The sequence below is a fragment of the Prosopis cineraria genome, unplaced genomic scaffold, assembly GCF_029017545.1.
Source record: "Prosopis cineraria cultivar Desert tree isolate PC_DT_omini unplaced genomic scaffold, ASM2901754v1 PC12, whole genome shotgun sequence".
Classification (NCBI taxonomy): domain Eukaryota; kingdom Viridiplantae; phylum Streptophyta; class Magnoliopsida; order Fabales; family Fabaceae; genus Prosopis; species Prosopis cineraria.
Genome location: NW_026555343.1, coordinates 12,857,108 through 12,880,663, shown reverse-complemented (window position 1 = coordinate 12,880,663; position 23,556 = coordinate 12,857,108). Strand labels below are relative to the sequence as shown.

The 23,556-nt window shown below is 29.6% G+C and overlaps 1 long non-coding RNA gene and 1 pseudogene across 1 annotated transcript; both read left to right on the top strand.

Moving 5' to 3' along the window:
- The window catches only part of LOC129289116 (linoleate 9S-lipoxygenase 6-like), a 59,454-nt pseudogene extending 36,215 nt beyond the window's left edge, over positions 1-23,239 (top strand).
- On the top strand, positions 18-1,116 carry LOC129288487 (uncharacterized). The gene is made up of 2 exons (XR_008588009.1): positions 18-175; positions 915-1,116. It is a non-coding gene; the product is annotated as an uncharacterized LOC129288487 (long non-coding RNA).
- Positions 23,240-23,556: the final 317 nt, after the last annotated feature.

Below are 23,556 nucleotides of genomic sequence, written 5' to 3'. Positions count from 1 at the left end.
CGCATCCCTAGCATGCAACGAATATGTGCGTAAAAAATTTCAGCTCTATGAGATTCACCTTTGTATTGCTAATAATAGCCGAGACCTACAAGATTGCAAACACAACAGGCAATGTAATGAAAACATTCATATTTGCCTCACCGCCAGCACGATCCAACCGCGACCCTTTTCTCGTGTAAGTTCACTTAATTTCACCATTAATATACTTTTTTTTAATATTATATCATTTATGCAAAAAAAAATCCTTTTTTTTTTAATACAACTATAGGTGTTTGGACCTGTGGGATCAGATTTATAAACATCATTGTGTTGGGTTAGCTTAGTTTTTCAATATGATTTTGGGTAATTGAACAAATTTACCTCTAAACTATAAGTCTAGAAACATTTGAGATCTTAAACTTATTTTTTGTGCAATTTTTTCATTCAACTTTTGAAAACTATGCAATCTACTCTTGACATTAATAAAAGTTAATTTGACCGCTAGTTAACCATAACCAAACAAAAAGAGACCAAAAAAAAATTATGGAAAAGAACCAATAAAATTTTCTCAGTCCTTTTTATAATTTTTGGTCCTTTTATGAATTTTTTTGGTCTTTTTATGTAATTTTTGAAGTATTTTCTATTAGTTTTTAGTCAATTAATGGCTAAAATTAATTTTATTATTAACATGGTCAGCTTGCAATGTTTTTAAAAGTTGAATCAGAATATTAATATTGCACAAGAAAATACATTTAGAGTTCTAGATTATTTTTAGGCTTATAATTGGGGTGCCAATTTTCTCTTTGACCCTATAATTTTCTTTAAATTTTAAGTAGAATCAAGTCTTCCCACACGATATTGGCCCACCATTAGTTTTCTTATTTTTTTTGAGCATTCCTCATATCATTTAATATTTTATTTTTTTGTTTATTCAGCTCCGCATCATCATCAATATCGAACTGGAGGAAGAAGATGTTGATATGTAATCATGAAGCAACGGTACTGTGTTGTAAGAGAATGAAGAAAGGGTGATGTTAGCTAGTAGTATTGAAATAATGAAGTTTTTTGTTGGATATATGCTCGATGGACATCTCATATCTATGGTTTGACTATGGAATAAAATGAATGTTATTTAAATCATGATTGATCTGATTAATTTCGACCATATCATGCTTGGACCAAATGACACTTACTAAACTCTTAACTGATTCAATAATCCACTCCGTTGTTAGTGCTTTATATTTTAATTTGCCTCAATGTACCTTTTCTTCATTTTTAGCCGTTAATTTTCACTAAAGATAAAGAGATTTTAACGGACAATAGCTAATAATAATCGGGATCTAACATCCGACCTCACCTTCCTCTTCCATAACCAAGGGTTGCCAAAGCTTACCTTTCACAAAAATTAAAGTTTATAGCTTTGAAACCAAATGCCTCCTTTCAACTTTGTCCTAAAAAATTTGATTTACCAGCAGTAGTTACACTTCGAAAAAAATTAGTTAGTGAAAAATAAATTATAAAATTTAGGCTTAAATAATTGTAAATTAATTAGATCGAACCACTAAAATTGACAAAAATAAGTTACCACCAATTCTTCTCCGCCTTTTCTTCCTTCCACATTCCACACCACACTTAGTTATGGTTATATATGTGTGTATAAGTTGTATTCATTCCCCCACCCATTCTCCTAATTATTTTCCATTCTTTTGATCCGCCACGTTTATTTTAAATCAAAAACTACATTCTAAAATCTAAATACCGGCTAGAGTAATGAGGTAAGGATGAGATTGCTTTTACGAAGGATTTTTGTGTGGTGGGGTCCAAGCTCTGAAACATGTACTGTATGTATTGTACCCAAAAACAGGCAAGTGGAACGCGTTATTTCTTGGGAGAATGACAATTAAGGACCTGCTAAGAACATTAATTTCAATTACAGATCGTGAAATTTTAAAATTAGAGTTAAGGACCATAGTCCTTAATTGTGATAAAGAAATGTAATTTGTGAAGTGAGATTCACTAATGTGATTTGAGAATTCATTAACCCAACTTGAGAAAATTACTAACGTATATTGTGAAAACATGAAACCCTACTTGAAAATGAAATGTTTAACAAAAAGCGTCACTTGAGAATTCACTAATTAGACTTGAAAAATTTCTAACGTTTATTGTGAAAAAATGAAACCCCACTTGAGAATCATTAATAAAAAGTGACTTATCCAAATTAATATTTTTTTATTAAACAATCGATTCTTTCATGTTTTCACAATATATGTTAGAATTTTTTCAAGTTGAGTTAGTGAATTCTCAAGTAGCACTTTTGTTAAACATTCAATTTCCAAGTGGGGTTTCATGTTTTCACAATATACGTTACAAATTTTTCTCAAGTTGGGGTTAGTAAATTCTCAAATGGCAATAATGAATCCTACCTCACAAATTACATTTTTTTAATCACAATTAAGGACGTCCTTAATTGAAATTTCAAATTTCACGGTCCGTAATTGGGATTAATGCCCTTAGCAGATCCTTAATTGTCATTCTCCCTTATTTCTTTTTAACTCTTTCAGTTCAAAATTACATTTTATTTTTTGGTTCCATAAAATTTCGAAAGTTAACTAAGCACCTTCCTTTGCAAGGGTAGTTTTGGTACTCGAGACGCTGTAAAAGTAAAAAAGAGATGACATAAAAAGATATGCTTACTGAAGTTAATTTTTTAATGCAGATTACCCTTCATAATCATACTTTCAAATGATAAGAAAAAAAGAAAAAAAATTATTACTTCTCTTTTGAAAAAAAAAATAGAAACATAATTCAGGTTGATTTGAGTTACTATAATTACTTTTCTATTATCCTTCAATGTTTTAAATATGGACTTTAAATATAAAATAATAAAGTTACTTTTCTTTGTGGAAAAAGTCAAGGGTTACATTAATTATTTTCTTTTAAATAAACACATCCTTCTGTTCTAATTTTATCGCTCCAAGCTCTACGAAGACAAAACCTTTTTTTTTTTTTTGGTGTCTCGTTTTGAATTATGGTTTTTTTTAGTAAAAGAGCAAATTATTTTTTAAAATAGTGCAATCTAACTCTAAACTTTAATATTAATAAAAGTTAATATTAATTATTACTTGACTAAAAAAAGAAACAAGATTTTAAAAATTACAAAAGACCAATGAAAGGTTTTTTTAAAAAAATATAAGCATTTCTCCTTAATTAATTTTAATTTAAAATATAAGTAACTTAATATATATAAAATTTCTTTCTCATTTTATCTCTTACATGTAAAGTCTTTCACTGAAATGCATTGACAACTGAAAAAATAAATATTATATATTTTCAGAATAAAAATTTATGGATATGCAGATTTTATTAAAATCTATTTATATTTAAACCGAATATACTTTTAACTGAGAATATATTTTGTATTAAAATTGATTAAAAAACTGCTTTTATTTTTGAGAGTTAGAGTTGTAGTGAGACCAGTACACGTTTGGCAAAAAAAAAAAAAAAAAGACCTTCAAACGAAAGTACAAGTGGTGAACGTGAAAATGAAAAAGCAAGGAGGGTCATTTTAAGCGTCCTTTTGCCTTCACTTTGATGTGAGGCGCAGAAATAGATTTTAATTGAAATAAAATAAAGAGCAGAAAGAGACATAAACCAAAGTTGAGATGCGAAGGGTAGGATGGTAGTGCAGCACGATTTTGGTCTCACTTCTGCAAGTTTAATTTCAGACAATTTTGATTGCTAGTGTGAATATCCATATAAGAATTTTCCTGCGTTCCCATAGCAACTCATTGTGAAGCTATACTCTTGTTCTTGGATTATTCTACCTTTATTTATGAATCACGATTGAAGTTCATATGTTTCCTATTTTTGAAGAAAAAATTAAATGTATTTGAAAAAGTCAAAAAAATAAAATAACATTTCAGGTTTAACTCTAGTTAAAGGTATGGATTAAAAAAAAAAAAAACAGTGAGAAGTTGTAATCAAAGGTGATTTTTAGAAAACAACTAAGTAAATGTTTGGTCGTTTAGTATAGAGTGACTAACATGTACGATCGGACAGAGTAATAGATAATAATTATTCATTATATAAGATGTTATTTGGTGAACATAAATTTTCCGGTGCCAGCTATTGACATTTACCAAGCACAAACTAATTCCAAATTAAAATTTGTAAATATTACAATACTGTTTTTTATAAATTTTAAATAAAATAATTTGTGATGTACATGATATTTTTAGGTATACTTTTTGCAATTGTAATTGTGATACAATTAAGATCAATTAAATTTAATGCAATCTTTAAAATAAGTTTCAAAATGATAAGCCAATAATTAATCTTGTATCAATTTAAAAAATTCAAATTGTTTAAATTATTTCATATATTAATTTTAAAAAATAGAAAATGGTTCAAATTAATTTCATATGAATTTTTTTTTCACTAAATTTATGAATGATTATTATATTTTATTTGTTTAAAATAAATTTCTCTAAATGAAAAAATCATGAATATAAGGAATGAAAGATCACAGTCATCAAAAAATAATTTAGTATTTAACTATTTTTATATATTCTTTACTAAGTTATTGCTTTACTTTAACATTTGCTTTACTTTTAATAATACATCAGATAATTAAGAGTATAAGAATCGATTATTAATATATATATATATATATATATACTCCCTTCGTTCAAAATATAAGGTATTTTTTGAGAAGTTGGATGTTCAAAAATTTAAAGCATCTTTAGTCTTTCAAGATGTAATCATTGTCTTTTTTTTTTTAAAGTACTCCTATTAATGAATGACTTTATATTTATTGTAGGGTGTTAAAGAGAGGTAAATAAAAAAAAATGGGGTTAGTTTGAAAGTAGCTAACTACTTTATTAGAGGTGAGATTAAGTTAAAAATGCCTTATATTTTTGAACGAAGGGAGTATATATATAAAATCACATACCATGATGAGAGATGCCAAATATCATCTAGAGTCAAATTACACTCACATAATTTAAAGCATGTAAAATACATTTCCTTCACAACATTACGTTCTTTTCACCTACACATATAACAAAAACTTGTGATTAAATGACATTCAATAGCTAAAATAAAAGGGGCATCACTTAATTTCCTCACACTTTTTTTGAAAATGAAATAATCACAATAATTTAGCCATGAAAATACACAAAAGTGAAAAAAATTATAATGTATTTAATCAAAATAGTCTGGTTATAATGAATAAGATATAAGATATTATTGGACAAAAGAATATAGCTAATTACTAGGGTTTCATGTCACCCCCAACACTAAGGGTATGACTGGCATGAAATTTGAGATAAACTCACATCCCATACGCCTTAATCATATGAATTAAGCTAAAATATTGATAACTAATTTATATATATAATTGTAAGGTTTGAAATTTTTTTTAAAATATTCTATAGAAATTTCAGCAGAGTTTCTTCTATAATTTGGACCTTCCAAAATTTCTAGAATAACAAAACCTGTCAGCCAATATAACAAAGGATCTTAGCTTCACACCAACAAATTATATATCATCAAAACAAAACTAGGATCTAACTATGATATACATGGAGCATTAGATTACAATTACATCGAAATAACCAGAACGTACTTCTACTATCCAAAAAGTGATATTGCCCCTCAATAATCAACAGACAGGGTCATCTATGATATCTGAGACTAAATTTTTGGTAAGCAACATTCCAATCAATATTATAAATTATAGTTAATAAAAAAAATAAAAAATGACAGGTAGTAACTAATAAACGGACCATCCAATACATTCCTTCAATTTTGACCAAACATTGTTTATTTTCATACTTATAAGGCTTATAAAGTATTAATATCTCTAATCTTCTTGTCTTCATTTTTAATATATGCTCCAAAAGAAGAGGTTCAATGAGTTTTTTATTTGAAGACATTTACCAAGACGACATTAACAAAGTAGAAAAAATAATTCGTGACTAAATTAAGTTGGAATCAAGTTTTTTCTCATGCATAGTAAAATCAAGCTTCTACTTCATTGGTATCGTCTTTGTGAATGTCTTCAAATAAAAATTCATTAAATCTCTCCTTCTAGAGCTTTTACTGAGAATGAAGGCAAGAAGATTAGAGATATTAATGCTTTGTGGGCCTCATAAGTATGAAAATAAATTATGTTTGATCAAAATGATGGTGTTGGATGGTCTTTTTTTTTACAGTAGAGGTTACCCAACACTCTCAGAAAAATAGTTCGTGGTTAAATTTGCATCTTTATGATGTTGACATATCGTGCCATGTGTCATTGCGGGCCCCACATAACGTTCGTTAGTTGAAGTTAACGGTGGGCTACTGGATGCTTCCTTTTTAAAAGTTCGTGATTTATTTTGCACCATCTGATAATTTAGGCTACTAGATGCTCTTCGAAAAATAATTTGTGATCAAATTTGCTACTTTACCTTTTAGTTTAAACAAAATAAGAGAATAATGAAACTTACTTTAATTAACAATAAATGATGAGTTTGCTCAATAATATAGCCATGAAACCAACAACAGCATCAAAACTAGATAAATTTATCAAAAATTTTCTAGTAAATATATATATATATATATAAAGATTTCAAATAATGGTGCAATTAAAAAAATCCTCTAAAGAAACAAATATAAACTGATAAGTTTTAAGTCTAATATAGGAGGGTTTTATCAGGACAAATAACAAGCGTGGACACATAGTCCATGAGAGTAAATAACCAATCAAGTGTGGACACACAATCTATGAGGGTAAGTAATCGATCAAACGTAGCTAAAAGCCATGAAACAAGTGAGGCGAAAGCCACGAATCAAGCGTAGGCATGAGGCCTACAAAAACAAGCGTGATTACAATACTCACGAATTACCATCCATTTGATCCACGTGTGTTGGTCTTTGCACGGGGCTAGCACCTCTAACAAACACCCTACTAGCTAGGTGTATCATGGCATGCCAAGGGCTAACAGAATTGCCATTAACATCTAACGTTTTGAATTTAATCCCTTTAATTAAAATCAAGCATGCATGGAGTGGAAAACAAATTCAAAATTTTCATTTTCAAACTATATGATTGGGTTGTCATTTTCCATTCTCATATTCATTGTCATTTCCTCCATGCATGAGTTGTTGTGCTAAAGGTTTGCATATCAAACATAAAGTTAAACAATTGAGCCTTTTTTAAAAGTAACACTATTTGTCGTATGTCAACTTTAATTATTATTATCAATAGCATAAATCATTAGTAAAATCAAGATCTCATCATTAATAAAATAATTATTATAAAAGTAGAATTGACAAGAATGTTTACATAATAAATAAAGAAATAGTATTAAAATTTAAGTAAAGGAATTTTGTAAACAATTACTAGAACTTCATTCAAAACGCTGCCCACTCACCTAAAAGTTTTTCAAAAGTTTTAAAAATTTTCTTCTCTTACTTTACACTTTTATTCTAATGATATCCTTGATATCTTGACAAATAAATTAAAATTTTAAAATCATTTATTAAATAATTTTTTAAGCACTTAATGGCAATCCAACAATATTAAAGATAATACTCTAACTAATTATGTTTCAGGTATACTTGAGTTAGTTAAACTTTTGACAACTCTCAATTCATTCTCATATCTCTTTGTAACCTACTTTGAACTGTAAGTCATAATATCTGATATCAATTATTCTCTTCCTTCCTTTGGATTTAATAACATATCATAAAAGCATTTTAGGCATTCCCTTCTCATATTTTGATATTTTTAAAATTCCAAAACTTACATATATTCCTTGTGTAAATATTCATATTCATCTAAGCTCTTAGTATAAAAATTTAACAATCTCATTTCCACCAATAAATTTTTCAAGCACATTTACAAGCACCATGAGAACATTTACCATTAACAAAATCATGAGGCAAATATCCAAACAAATTCAACTATTTTCAATATTTAATTTTTTCATCAATCTTTAGCTCAATATTAATAGACTAGCTTCCAATGTTATTCAAAATAACTCCTAAGTTCTTTATTCAAGCATTTTACAAGCATCTTGAGGCATCCAAACTTTAACGGACAATAATCATCTAGCCATTTAATTAACTTTTCACGTAAACTTTATCAACATTAAGCTTAGCATCACAATAAAATTCCACAGCATTAACCAATTCAGCTCCTTAATTCTCAAGCAAGTCACGGCAGCAACAAGAAAAGAAGAGGCAGAATTTTTGACCAAAACGAAAAACAAAAAAAAAAAAGAAGAAGAAGTTGATTTTATCATACCCACTCACACGGCACCCACTAGCTGAATAGGAAGGAAGAGTGATGATGAAGATCAAGCAAACACACGATGCCAACAGTTTAGAAGGAAGAGCATATAGGAATCAAACGTACGCACCACCACGGTCGGCCATTGAGCAGAAAAAAATAAAGAAGAAGAAGTTGATTTTATCATACCCACTCACACGGCACCCACTAGCTGAATAGGAAGGAAGAGTGATGATGAGGATCAAGCAAACACACGATGCCAACAGTGTAGGAGGAAGAGCATATAGGAATCGAACGTACGCACCCTCACGGTCGGCCATTGAGCAGAAAAGAAATAAAGAATAGCAACCCAAGAAGGAATTCAGTGACTTCAACTCCCTCTCATCTACAGGAATGCGACGGCAAGCAGAGAAATTGAAGAGCACTCACCTCAAGTTAACATGAAGCTAAAAACGATGGCGGGGGAAAAAGCATCCAAACCCAACCTTACTGTAACATATGAACTTAGGCAGAAAGAAGAACGGAGAGTGAGGCAACAGCAGCAACGAGACACAGCCGACGGTGAGCAAAGAAAATGGATGAGAAGAACTAGAGAAGGGGAGCGATAATGAAGGAGCAGAGGAGAGTAATGGCGGTGAAGTGAACAAAAAAAGAAATGCTCTGTTTTTTTTTTTCCTTCTCGAATCAAAGAGATAAATTCTGACCAAAAGAAGTATTTGCAAAAATTACAAGAAGGAACATGGGAAAATCACAAGAAAAGGCACAAGAAACTTATATGAAAAGGCACAAGAAAATTATATAATTTAAAACCAAACTTTTTCTTAAAAAAACTTGAACTTTGGATTTTTAAGAAAGTTTTTAGCATAAGTTCCTCTAATTTACCATTTTCTACTTGCTAAAAACTTATTTAAACAAAATATCTATTGGGAGAAAAATTTATTCAATTTAAAAATTAAAGACGCTACAGTTCAAATAGATCTATAGCTTTTATTGTATAATTTTCATTTGGATTATTCTTCGTTGTTGTCGAAGCGATCAAGAACAACTTTGCCTAAGCATTTGATCAGACACCATTGACTTGATAATTTTGAAAATTTTTCAAGAATAGGTGTGAATGTGAGTGAGCACTCTAATAAAAGGAAAGAAGAAATGTGAGCACGAAAATTACAATGGAAAAAAAGTTTTAGGAGTTTGAAGGTTTAACTTTGAATTTGAATCACATGTAGAGGTGGGAAAAGTAGAGAAAATAGAGTGGGGTTGAAGATGTGAACCTTTGGTTGAATTTTAGTTTTCCATTCTTTCAGAGTTTTCGCTTTACTTTCCAAAAAAATATTTTTAAAAATTGGATACAAATATTTTACTTATTATTTTTAAATTAGAATTTTAAATTTCATTTTTTATATAATCAAATACATGAATTTTATTTATTATTTTTAAATTAAATGTGAAATTATGAGTAAGTTAATGGAAAGTTGAGATAGTGGAGAGATATTTGGGATAAGATGGTTATGTTTTTTTTAAAAATTAAAAAATAAATAAAGTAAAATAGAATCAAGGCACCAGTTATCGTCATTAGATGCTGCTTGCGATTCATAACTTTTTTGTTATTTTTGAAATTAGAAACTCAGAATTATAAATAAACAAGTTAATGAGAAGTTGGAATAATATAGAAATATTTAGAAGGTAAAGTAGTTTTATTTATTCTTTAAAATTATAAAATAAACAAAGCGAATTAGAATCAACGGCACCTAGCGTCATTAGATGCTGCGCGTGGTACAAAATTTCCTTATTATTCTTAAATTAGAAACTTTGAAGCTTAAATAAATTAATTAATGAAAAGTCGGGATAACTTTCTCATTAATTCTAAAATTAGAATTTTGAAATTATCAATTTGTAAATAGAAAGTTGAGATAATGGGAAAATGTTTGGAGATAAGATAGTTTAGGGACATGTGTCGTTGTTAGATGTTGCTTGCGTTACTATTTTTTTTTTAGAAAGTTGAGATAATGAGGAGATATTCGAAGGTAAGGTAGTTTTATTTATTTTTATGAATAAAAAATTTAAAAAATAAATAGAGCAAAACAAAATTAAGGGCACGTGTCTTTATTAAAAACTGCTTGTGGTTATGCTCTTTTAGAAAGTTGAGATAATGAAAAAATATCTGAGGGTAAAGTAGTTTTATGTCTTTAAAATTAAAAAATAAATAAAACAAAATACAATAAGGGACATGTGTCATCATTAGATGTTACTTGTGATTCTATATATATATATATATATATATATATTTTAAAAAGCTTTTTGTGATAGTGATTACAAGGAGTAAAGAACAAAGATTTTATGATTGCAGTTTTTTTTTATATAAAATGTTGAAAAGAAAATAGGGTAATAGAGCGAATTGCTCATTAACTATAAGTTCATGAGCATTTGAAATTTAAAATTTATTTTTATTCCCCTTTAATTTTTTACAAACGATATAATTTGACCTATACTATTAATAAAAGTTAACTTTGACCGTTGTTTGACTTAAAAATAACAAAAAAAAGATCAAAAACTTATATTTTAAAAACCAATAAAATTTCTTAGTCCTTTTCTTTAGTTTTTTAGTCATTGTCTATAATTTTTGACCTTTTACTGTATATAAACTAACCAGTCAAATTAATCAACACAAATTATTTTCTACTGTATAAATTATACAGAAATTTTCCCATTTATCCCCTATAATTATCATTATTTTCACTTCAGTCCTAATAATTTTTTGAGCAACACTTTAGTCCTAATAATTTATTTTTTTCAAATTGCGCTCTATAGTTTACAAACGTTTCACGATCAATCTTCAGATGCTATCAGACGTCTGAAACTTAACCTATAAAGTCTAGGTTTGTCATTACATAGAAATTTCAATTTACTGTAATTAATTGATAATTGAAGGATGGAAAGCATTCACACAGACGGAGAAAAATTTTAATCAGATTCCGTCTTTAATTACTCGCAACCAAGCATTAATGTGAGTATATAATACTATATATTATATTTACTTAAATAGATATAATCAAATGACTAAACTTGGCTTAATACATCTAATGAAAAGGTCAGGTTAGGCTTAAAATAGACAAAGCCAAGCTCCTTATAGGTAGCCCAGCTTACTTCAATCATTACAACAATGACAACAAATTTGAATCCTACTAGATGGATTTGAGATTAGAGGATTATCTCAACCCTATCTCTTTCCCGTAGTGATGAACAAGTCATTGCATTTCAATGTTTTTAAAAGTTTTCCTTTTTAATTTTTCTCTCTCACTATTTTCCTCCAATTTTTCCTATCCAAACCAAGCCTAACTTCTCGTTTATGCACAATTAAATATAGGATTAAAATTTTAAAAGAAAAAACTATTTCCAAAACGAATCCAATAAGTATACATGGTTTTAAATCATGTATCTATATGTATATTTATATATAATAAAAATAGTTATACAATATCACATTATTTATAACTCAAGAAAATTGAGAGAATTGGAGATAAAACTAAAAAAGAAACTATTATCTCTCCTTATATTTGAATGAACAAGATATAACAAAGAGAGAAAAAAAATAAGCAAATATCATAGTAGCTATAATACCCTTGTGTCTAAATATATAATGTTCAATGTTTGTGTCTAAATATATAATGTTCAATGTAAATAATAATTATCTTTATGAAAGTAATTTGAAGGCAAAAGTTATATTAATATTAAAATTATCAAAATAATTTAAAATCAAATTATTGAATATTTTTTCATGTTATTTATGTATTTTAAAACTAAATAATTCATGAGAAGGGCCCAAAAAAAATTCTAATTAAATACTAATAAATAAGGCGACCCAATAATTTGGATCTCTGGCGAATTTTCCCCCTTGAAAATTTAGGATAAGGTTTTCTGTTAATTTATTTTGTTAATCTGAAAATCTTTTCATACATTTATTATTGAATTATTTTTATATATTGATACACTTTTATACTCAATTGGGGGCGTTATAATTCTATATCAAACTTTTCTAATATATGCTCCCTCCAAACTAAAATATTGGTGGCTTTAATAAAATTTTGCAAACCAATACAATTTATAAGTACCTTTCAAAAGTTTTACAATAGTGAATTTTAGTTTAAAATTCATACTAGGAAATAATATACTCTCAAGTGTGGATCCTGATTTTTTCAACTAAAATTAACAATAGTCCCAATCCATCATAATAATTTTAGTAGTGTCATTTTTTTTATTTTTCAAGTGAGGTTAATTTTGTAAACTCACATATATTTTTAATTCCAAGTAAAAAATCATGACCATTATTGATATTTTAATAATTCATGTCCCTAATTTTAATTAATGATCTTATGGATCCTCAATTGTCATTTTTCATAAAAAAAATATAATTTATTTCATTGTTTGAATCCTTATTAAAAATGTTGAGATTATATCTAGAATTAGGAAAAGAAGCCATCCGAATGTTGTGAGCTAGCCCTTGATGGGTGTGGGTAGAAAAAGTTAAACATATAAAAATGAAGGAAAGAGAAAATAACATCATTAAAACGCTTTCTCTTCTCAAAATCAATTAACTAAACTAGCCTAAATAGTTGTATTGAATCAAATCAAATATTACTTGATAGCAAAAATTCACATAAAATAATATGATTTGGCTTAATTATTTACTCTGATTCATTAATATTAAATAATACTTTAACCTTATCTTAAAATAATTTTATTATTTTAAAGTTACAATTTAACCATAAAATATGTTAAATGAAAACTCATTATATTACTTTATATATTGATTATAAAATTACAATAATACACTAAAATTAATGTCTTAAAAGGTTAAATATTAGATTTTAAAAATAAAAAATAATGTTGAAAATATAAAATTAAACTTTCAGCAGCAATTTTGAATGTCACCACTGAAAGTGAGGCTTTTAGCAGTGACTCAAAAAGTCGCCATTGAAAGTTTCACTTTCAACGACAACACTCTAAAGTCACTGCTCAAAGTAGTCTCACTTTCAACAATGACACTATAAAGTCACCGCTGATTGTCAACTTTCAGCGGTGACTTATATGTCACCGCTGAAACTTATAACATATTTATTATAACATTAGTTTTTAAGAAATTATAATACATTTTAAAATATTTTGACAATTAGCGGTGACTCTAAAAAGTCACCGTTGATTGTCCGCTTTCAAAAATAACTTTTATATCATTGCTAAAACTTAGACTTTCGACAGCGACATACACTTGTTGCTGCTAAAAGTCTAACAATAGGCAGTGACTATATATTGTTGCTGCTGGTGACTTTTTTTGTCGTCGCAAATTGTTTATTTTTAGCAGTGACTTTTTAGAGTCACCGCTGAAAGTCGCCATTGAAAGTTATTTTTTTTAGCAATAATGGCAGCGATTTATGATGATTATTGATAAGATAACTGTAACTTTCAATAATTAAACGTAATGTATTTTTAAAAGTAAAAAAAATGAGAATAGTTTTGCAAACAATTAGATTCAAAACAATCATCCAAATGTATTTTTCAACTTTTTTAAAAAAACTGCTTTTAAAAATAGAAACCAATCATTTTTTATACCATACGTACAATAACTCTAATTGCTAAGCGCGTGCTTCTAATCTTATAGTGCTTGTATTGAATTATTTCCTTTGTATTCACCCATCAGTTATTTATTCTAAATTTTGCTATCAGCTACAATAGTCTTACGGTTCAAATTAGTAAAAAAATCACAATTGACCCAGCCATAATATAGTTGCACCAGATAATAATATGAATATCATCTTCCTATTGATAATCTGATGAATCAAGCCTTAAATCTATATCTTTTATCACATAAAGTTACTGAAACAACCTCCATTGTTTAGTAATTATTGGTATCACTGTTCTATTTTAAAAAAACAAGTAGACCTAAAGTTAACCCATGCTATTAGCTAATGTGAATAATATAATGCAATCTTATCCTATCAACTCCTTGAAATGTGCATCTTAACCCCACAAATTAATTCAAAATATTAAGACTTAAGTTTATGGTCATTTCTCTTTATTTTATATTAATTATTAAATCTAACTTTATCCAATGTGAGCTTTCAATATTGGCTTAAATCCGCTTACACTTGAGCAACCTTATAAAATAGGATTAAAGTGCTGATATGTCTTTGAATTTTTTTCAGGAGTACTAGCCACCCAATAGTCATAGGTAGTGCAATTATATAGAGGAACAAATTAAACAAATATGTGATAGAAAATAAATGGTACAATTCAACAAGAAATATAAGAAATTATTAATGTGGAAAACCCCTCATATTACACCACCCGTGACAATAGGATCAAGGATAAATTAACACTTCAACTCTTAAAAAGTATGAAGGACCAAATTTTGACAAAATATATCTTAGGGTTGCGTCATTCTAAAGTTCATGTTCTTCCATGTATACTTTTGTAGAAAGGGAAGCCAAAGGGAAAATTGGAAAACCTGCATATCTACAGGGGTGGATTACCAAATCCCCAGTTTGACAGCTGAAAAATCTGAATTCAAAGTACGCTTTGAATGGGAATAAGAAGTGGGGATTCCAGGAGCATTTCTGATCAAGAACAAACATCGTAGTGAGTTCTTCTTAGTTAGCTTGACTCTCAAGAATGTTCCATTTGATGCTGAAATTCACTTCCCTTGTAACTCTTGGGTTTATCCTACAAATAGACATGAAGATGGTCGCATCTTCTTTTGCAACATGGTAATCATATGCACTCTATCCACTTATAAATTGAGCATAAGAGAAGTACTCTTTTTACTCTCATATATAAGAAGAAGAAAAAAAAGAAAAAATATAACTTTTTGTCACTAGACTTGTTCTTAATTATTGATGTAGTCCCTGAACTTTGACTTAAAACAATTTAATTTTTATAATTTTTTGAGTTGAAACAACTCAGTCTTTATAGTTTTTTGATTTGGTACAACTTAATACCTAAAATTTCTTATTTAATAAACTACAAGGATTGAGTTTTGTTGAGTCAAAATTCAAAAATTAAATTGATAATTGTGAAAAATTTTAGCAACTAATTAAAAGTTATATTATCAAAAGAAAAAAACTATTTTACATCCTTTATATAAGGCAAAGAGAGAAGATTAATTTTAATCATATTTATAAGAAACTTTACTATTTTTTTTGTTCATCAATATTTACCTTTTTGCCTTTATTAAATGCTAAAAAAATTATTAAAATAATTCTTTTTGTCTTTATTAGTTGTAGAGGTGAAAATTTATTAATTTTTAAGATAGAGTTAATGAGGTTTAAAGTTTTTCCTTCATTTTGATGAAACGTACTGGAAGTAATTTTTAAGACAGAATTAATGAGGTTTAAAGTTTTTCCTTCATTTTAAAATTTTTTCTCCTTTAATAATTATGATCATTTACTTCCAACTGCTCCTTTTTGTTCATTTAATGAGGAGCAGGAAAAAAAAAAGTTTTAACTATCGAAAAACCTCCCTTAAAATTTTCTATATGCATGAGACTAAAGCAGTAGACTCATTGTATTAATTATCTGACGAGAAAAAAAGGTTTGTCCAAAGCGCATTGCAGACATATCTTCCTCATAAAACACCAGATGCACTGCGCAGATACAGAGAAGAAGAATTGCCCAAATTGAAAGGGGATGGAATTGGTAATAGGGAACTTGAAGAACGAGACAAGATTTATGATTATGCTCCTTATAATGACTTGAACAATCCTATAAAGTATGAACGTCCAATTCTTGGAGGAATGATTGGAGGCCAAATTAAACATCCTTACCATTGTCGAGGAAGAACTGGAAGGTCACTAGTAAAGTCAGGTCAGGCTTTCAGATTTTATTTAACTTGTGGCAGATATAAATTTACATCCATAATCTAAATGAGCACAACAATGAATATCCTTATACATATGAATTTGTCTACCTTCTTCCTTATTAGTTTGTCATTGTATTATCAGCACATGACATATGTGAGGATATTTGTCTATGGGCTAAAGTTTACCCTTAATTCTTTGATTTTATATAAGATTTTAATTTGGTCCCTTAATTTTATAGAGTATCTTTTTAATTTTCTAACCCTAACATCGTTAGTTTTTTAAATTATTTTTTTGTTTGTCAATCATTGTTATTTCAAAAAATTAAACTTGATATGTTAATGTTTGAGAATGTTTTGTCAATATTTAAAGTTTGATATTGGAATTTTTATTAATGAAATTAATATTGTTAGGGCTAAATTACTGAAAAGACTCTTTATTAAAATAAAAAATGAAACTATATGTAAAGTTAAAGGACCAAATATATATTTTAGCTTTGATTTGTGTGTGACATAAAATTTAGAGAAAATGACAATTACAGACCTTGTAAAGGCATAAATGACAACCAGAGACCTCGAATTATGGAAATGTTATGAAAGGATCATAATCTTTATTGTAACTAATAAATACATAATTATTAAAATTATGGAATGTTCATGAATTTAAATAAAATTAATTATGAATAGATTGAAAAACAACTGTCAATGTCATAAGATCAGACATATGAGGATATTTAATATCGGTGTATGTATGTGTGTGTGGATAACACAATATTTAAGAGAGTTATCAGCGTATACCTCGAAGTTCAATGTTCGTATTACTTTATTTGTCATGGTGCTAGTGATAAAAAAACACTATTTAATAGCCTATGATTATCAGAAAACAATTGAATGTTCAAAGAGGTATTTTGTACATTGCAACTTGTCAATCATCTTCAATCACTTCTGGGGTAATAAATTTTCCATTCTTGTGGCCGACCTATTACTATCATTTTTTTCTGATCCAGAGTACGAGAGCAGAGTGAGATTTTTGGGCTCAAATTACGTTCCAAGAGACGAAGAATTTTCTCCATTGAAGAATTCAGACTTCATTACTTTTGGATTCAAATCTGTGACTTAGATCATCAAACCTGCTTTGAAATCCCGTCTTTCTCAAGAGTTCAATAACTTTGATGACGTTCATGATCTATACGAAGGTGGATTTAAGCTGCCAAAGGCTCTACTTGTGGCCGTAAGTGGCTTTATTCCGATCCAAAAATTAAAGGAAGTTTTCCGAATTGATGGTGAAGAATTTCTCAAGTTTCAAAAGCCTCAGGTGATTAGAGGTATGCCGTGTGCGTGCGTGCGTGCGTGTGTGCGTGTGTCTGTGTCTGTCTCTCTGTGCGTATGTGTGTGAAGTTATCATCCCCTTGATACACTACATATTCATGGTGAAAATTACTAGTGTGAAGAAAGAAACGATTGACTAGAGTTTATCTAATAGTTTTCTCACAAGCATCACACAATATGTAGATCATTTCGAGGCTGCTAAATATTATTAAATGGGGGTTTAATTTTAATTTTCAGATAATAAAAATGCATGGATGACAGATGAAGAATTCGCAAGAGAAATGCTTGCTGGAGTAAATCCTGTCAAAATTTGCTGTGTCCAAGTATTCCCAATTATTTGAAGTTAATATAGTTAGCAATTTGATGCCATCTGATCAATTAATTGAGAAAGTTCCATCTCTTTCGCGTATATCTTTTGCTTGCAGGAATGGCCTATAAAAAGCAAGGTTGATGGTACTATCCGCAAAATAAGTCAAGATGAAATCAAAGAAAACCTAGCAGGGCTATCTGTAGAAAAGGTAATCTAAAAACTTGTTAATTATTTATATACTCATCCAAAAAAAATTCCTTCCAGTCGAAATATAAGCATGTTTTGACAATATTCGGCATACTAATAAAATTTTTATTTTTATAAAATATATATTATTTTTTTCTTTTTCCCCTTAATTCCAATTTATGATGAGTGAGAAGACAGAGATCATAAATTCATAGACACAAGAATCTTGGTTAATAAATACAAGGGGTAAAATAAGAATTTTTTTTTTTAACAAAACTAAGTTGCTTATTTGGACCAAAATTAGTTGGGAGAAAATGATTACATTATGGATTGGAGAGAGTATGTTGCTTTAGAATTGATCGAGTGTTTATAAATATTCTGTATAAACAATAACAATTTTTCTACGTTTGATTCATCAGGCAATAGAGGAGAAGAGATTATTTGTACTGGACTACTACGATGATTTCATTCCATATCTGGCGCTCATAAACACAACTGCTGCTGAAGATATTACTTCTAAAGTTCCACTAAGAACATATGCTACAAGGACAATCCTGTTCTTGAAAAATGATGGCACTTTAAAGCCATTGGAAATTGAATTAAGTTTGCCACGAGAGGGTCAATTTAACACAACATAGTGTGCTTCATCCTGTTTACGAACTTCTAGCTCCACACTTTGTTGATACTACAAAGATAAATGCCCTTGCTCGACAGTTTCTGATCAATGCAAATGGCATTATAGAGTCAACATTTATGACAGGAAGATATTCTATGATGCCTTCATCTAAGGTTTGCAAGAATTGGGTTTTCACTTGTCACAACCTGAAAACAGAGAGTGACCGGCATAGGATATGAATTGTATTATACATCCCTTAAGCCTCAAATTAAGTACAGTTTCACTTTTTAAAAACATAATTATTTTTTTTATTGAAATTATGATATCTTTAACAATGATTGTTTTAATAAAAGTTTTAATATTTTATAAAATTTAAATAAGATTTTTTCAAAATCTCTATAACAGAAATTATTATAGCATGCGTTCAACAGGTTGAAACTATGTTTCCCAGATACAAACAGTCAACATAATAGAACAAAAAATCAGGATCCTAGCTATAGTTAATGTGGAGCTCCTAAAGCATGAATTTTTATTTTTATTTTAAAACATCTAATTGAATATTTACATTAAAAGAGAAGGGATTTACAAAAATAAATATTTATCCAACATAGTTGCAAGCCCTTAAAGGTCGGCAAGAGGTCCAATGTCAATTAATAAATTTGAGACCAAAATAATTTCCAGTGAATAGCATCCACAAAAATAAAATTTAACAGAGAAAAATAATAAACTTACTATTATGTGAAATAATTGAAAGCAAATTAATTCAGATTAATAACTCACAATATCTAGAAATATCAATTATAATAATAAAATATGAATGAGTTAAAATTTCTCGAATCTGATATGTTAAAGGAGGATAATTTACTCATAATTGAGTAAAAGTAGCAAACTTACTAACTGCAAACCTTGAAAATTCAATTATACTAGTTGAAAACAATCAATATAATATAATCATGAATTTGAAGATTAAGAAGTTCCATATAACTCCAAAGTACTAAACTACCAAATTGATAATAATAAAACAGTTCAACTCTTTGTGCTTGTAAAGCAAAATAAATAAATAAATAAATACTAAATAAATAAATAAAAGTACCCTTTATTAAATAAAACCAATAAAGCGTTTATTCATAAATCAATTAAAAGCTAATATTTTTAAGGACTTTGCAGAACAAGTGTCAAACGTGGACACACAGTCCACGGGGGTAAAATAACCAAACGTGGCTTATGCCACGAAAACAAACGTGGACACACCAGTTCACGAGGGTAAGTAACCAAATGCGGTCAAAACCACGAAACAAACGTGAACACACAATCTACGAGAGTAAGTAACCAAACGCGGCTCAAGGCCATGAAACAAACGCGAGTGCGAGGCTCGCGAATAACAAACATGAGAACAGAGCTCACTAAACCAAACTAGCTAGTCATTAACCAAGGGGCACCAAGGGCTAACGGAACTGTCGTTAGCAATAGTGTTCTGCTTAAAGTCCTCGTGAAATCACTTTTTAAACATGCGAGAATAATCATTTTTGAAATACACTTTGTGTTCTCAATATCAAACTCGCATGAATCATTTCAAATCTCAGAGTTTGCCAAAACATTGTTTCATAGCAAATGTATAAGCTTGTACTAGATGAGTAACCAAGAATTTCAAAAGTAAAATAAACAAAGATGCCTCCATCGATCTCGAAAATATATTTCGTAAAGAAAATACATACATATACCATAATTTAATTAACTTTTACCATCATTCTAAAATTTTCAGAACCAAAATGATTTCATTAACAAAGTACATAATAATCATCGTAGTTGTTAAAATGATTTATATGAAAATGTAATATTTTCAAAAACAAATGGCTTTAATTGAAAAATGATGGGGTGCTATTCACTTACCTGCTAAATTCCAAACCCAATGATTTCCTTCCTCAATTCTTATCAAGAGACTCATCTTCCACATACCCTATATGAATAAATGAAACTTCAATTTGCTTCCTATAGTTATATAAACTTTATTCTATTACCAATACAATCCCAACCACTTGGAAGTATTCACGATTTCAAAAACTAAAATTTATATCTTAATGGTCTCCAAACATCATCACTTACCACCAAGTTACCTCATATCATACCAATCATAACTACTATTTAAATGAGATATGATTTTTCTTACACCTTGTGTCAAACACCTTGGGTGCAAAATTCCCAAACACCTACAATTAAATTTATCATGCTTATTTTGCCCATTTCTCAAATATTTTAAATGTATTCTCAAGATTGAATGATAAACACCCCTTTTACGTATGAATTTATAAATTACTCAACATAAATCTTCTAAAAATTCAACTAACCACACTATAGCTCAAGAATCAAACTCCTTGCAATGCTCAAGTTAAAACTCGCATAAATAAAAATTTGAATCGATCATGCCGCTCATCCCACTAAATAGAATTTTAGAAAAGTCTAAATCTAGTAAAAATCTTCAAACAAGCATCTTACCGAACACCTTATAGGCACCAATCTCAATCTCATGCCTAAGCCCTTCCCTTCCAACTTGATCCCACCAAATCCTCAAAATCAATCAATCTAAACAAAAGTACTTTAATATAAAATTCAGACCCACATATACCATCATGAACCTATAAGATATTTTTCGAACTCAACTTTGAATTTTCAATTTTTTTATTTTATTATTTTTTTTAACACAGCACGGACAAAGGCAAAACCAAAAGAAAATTTGAAATTTCCTCTCCATCACTTCACCCACTCATATGCATAGAATTTATCCAAGGAAAAGAGAAGAAATCAAAGCTCCTCACCTCATATAAACCCAAACGCATGAACAGGGAGAGGAAGAAAAAATTGAGCCTGTACAGAGGAGGAAAGGAGATCGTCGTTGTGTGCAGAGAAGAGATGAACAAATTGGTGACTGATAAAACAAGCAAAAGAAAGCAAACCATCTTACACTCATCCATACAGTCACCGACAGTGCAGAAGAACAAGCTTCAGCGAGCTAGAATAGAGGAGAAGAAAGGAACAGAAGCCACAAGTTGCTGGATCAATACCAGACGGAACAGCAACAAACATAAACACACTGGTGAAGTTGTAATCGAAAGGACGAAGGAGAAGGTGAAGCAGAAGAATCGAGCATCAGAGCTTCTCTCTCTCTCTCTCTCTCAGTCGCGAGTCTGGAAAAATCAAAGAGAAGGAAGAGAATATATCAGATTTGAGAGAGGGGCAGATTGGTAGTTTCACAGAGGAAAAAGGCAAAAATAATTCTCCTTCTGGCTTCCAGCAGATTCAAACTTGGGACCTATCAGAGGAATACTTGTAAAGCCACCACTACACCAGCTTCCCTTCTTGACATATTTGTTCCAATAATTACTATATTACAATCAATACACATTATTACATGTTTTAATTTTAATTAATTTTTTTTAAATTTTTAGGTTATTACATCACTGATCAAGCATTGCCATCTGATCTTCTTAAGGGTAAATATATATATCACTAAAACAACTTATTACCAATTTGTGACCTAAGAATAAGATGTATTAGGATGTTTAAGAAAATGGACCTCAGTTGATTTGAGAAATATAAAATTACTTATAAACTTGAGCAACCTTTTGAGTAAAGATGTGTTCCTTTTGCTTCTTTTTACCTATTTTGTTCTCTCATCTTTCCAAACATTTACTCCCCATTCCTAACAAGGTGTAATTAAAAGAAAGGAATAATTAATCATTCGATTCCTATAGTTTTGATTTAATTAAAATCCAGTCCCAGAATTTAGACTGAGTCAAACTATAAAAATTGAGTTACAATCAGGTCAAAAATATGGTGGCTAAATGATTAATTTTTCCTAAAAGAAAATTTTGATTCTGTATTGTATTATAACATAGAGATAGAAGATAATGGTAATGGTTCCTAATCTCTTGCTTGATATAGGGGAATGGCAACTAAGGATTCAACTTCTCCTCACGGCCTTGACCGTGCAATCAAAGATTACCCTTATGCCATTGACGGACCAGATATATGGTTTGCGATCAAGAATTGGGTCCATCGTTATTGCTTCTTTTATTATGATTCAAATGAAACTGTTCAATGAGACACTGAACTTCAATCTTGGCGGAAGGAACTCATTGAGGTGGGTCATGGTGATAAGAAAGATGATCCAAGTTGGCCCCAAATGAAAAATCGTGAAGAGCTGATAAATTCTTGCACTATTCTGATATGGATCACTTCAGGCCTTCATGCAGCTGTTAATTTCGGACAATACCCATATGGTGGTTATATACTAAACCGACCGACTATGACTAGATGTTTCATGCCTCTGAAGGGTTCTCCTGAATATGAAGAGCTCAAGACTAATCCAGAGAGAGTATTCTTGAGAACCATTAATTCCAAGGAGCAAGCAATGACTGTCATTTCAACGTTAGCTATCCTGTCCAGGCATTCTTTTACTAAGGCATATCTTGGACAATCTGACATCTCTGATTAGACATCAGATAAAGAGGCCTTAGAGGCATTTGAGAGGTTCAAAGAAAGACTCAAAAAGATTGAGGAAAGAATCGAAAGAGATAACAAGGACGTGAAACTCAAAAGTCGACACGGTCTTGCTAGAATGCCCTACACCTTGCTCTATCCTAACAGTGAACCAGGGCTGAGTGGGAAGGGAATCCCTACTAGTATCTTTATCTGAGGGGCTGATCAACCAAAACCGAATAGTTTAATCCAATGAAATACCCATATGCTTGCTAGTTAGCTAGTTTTTAGCTATCACATGTGTGTATGTATATCTTTTATTACGATATTCAGGGCTGCAAGACGCTGCTTGCTGGAATGCTGATATTGTGTTAAATTACTCTCAGTGTTTAATTAGTTGTTTCTTTCTTGCTGTTTTCTAGTTTTGAGTTAAGCTTCTTCAGGTATCCCCATGTTGATGTATACTCTATTCATGTTTGGAGTCGTTTAGCTGTAGCTAGGGATATCTCTGTTTGTGCTTTGTGGACATTAATC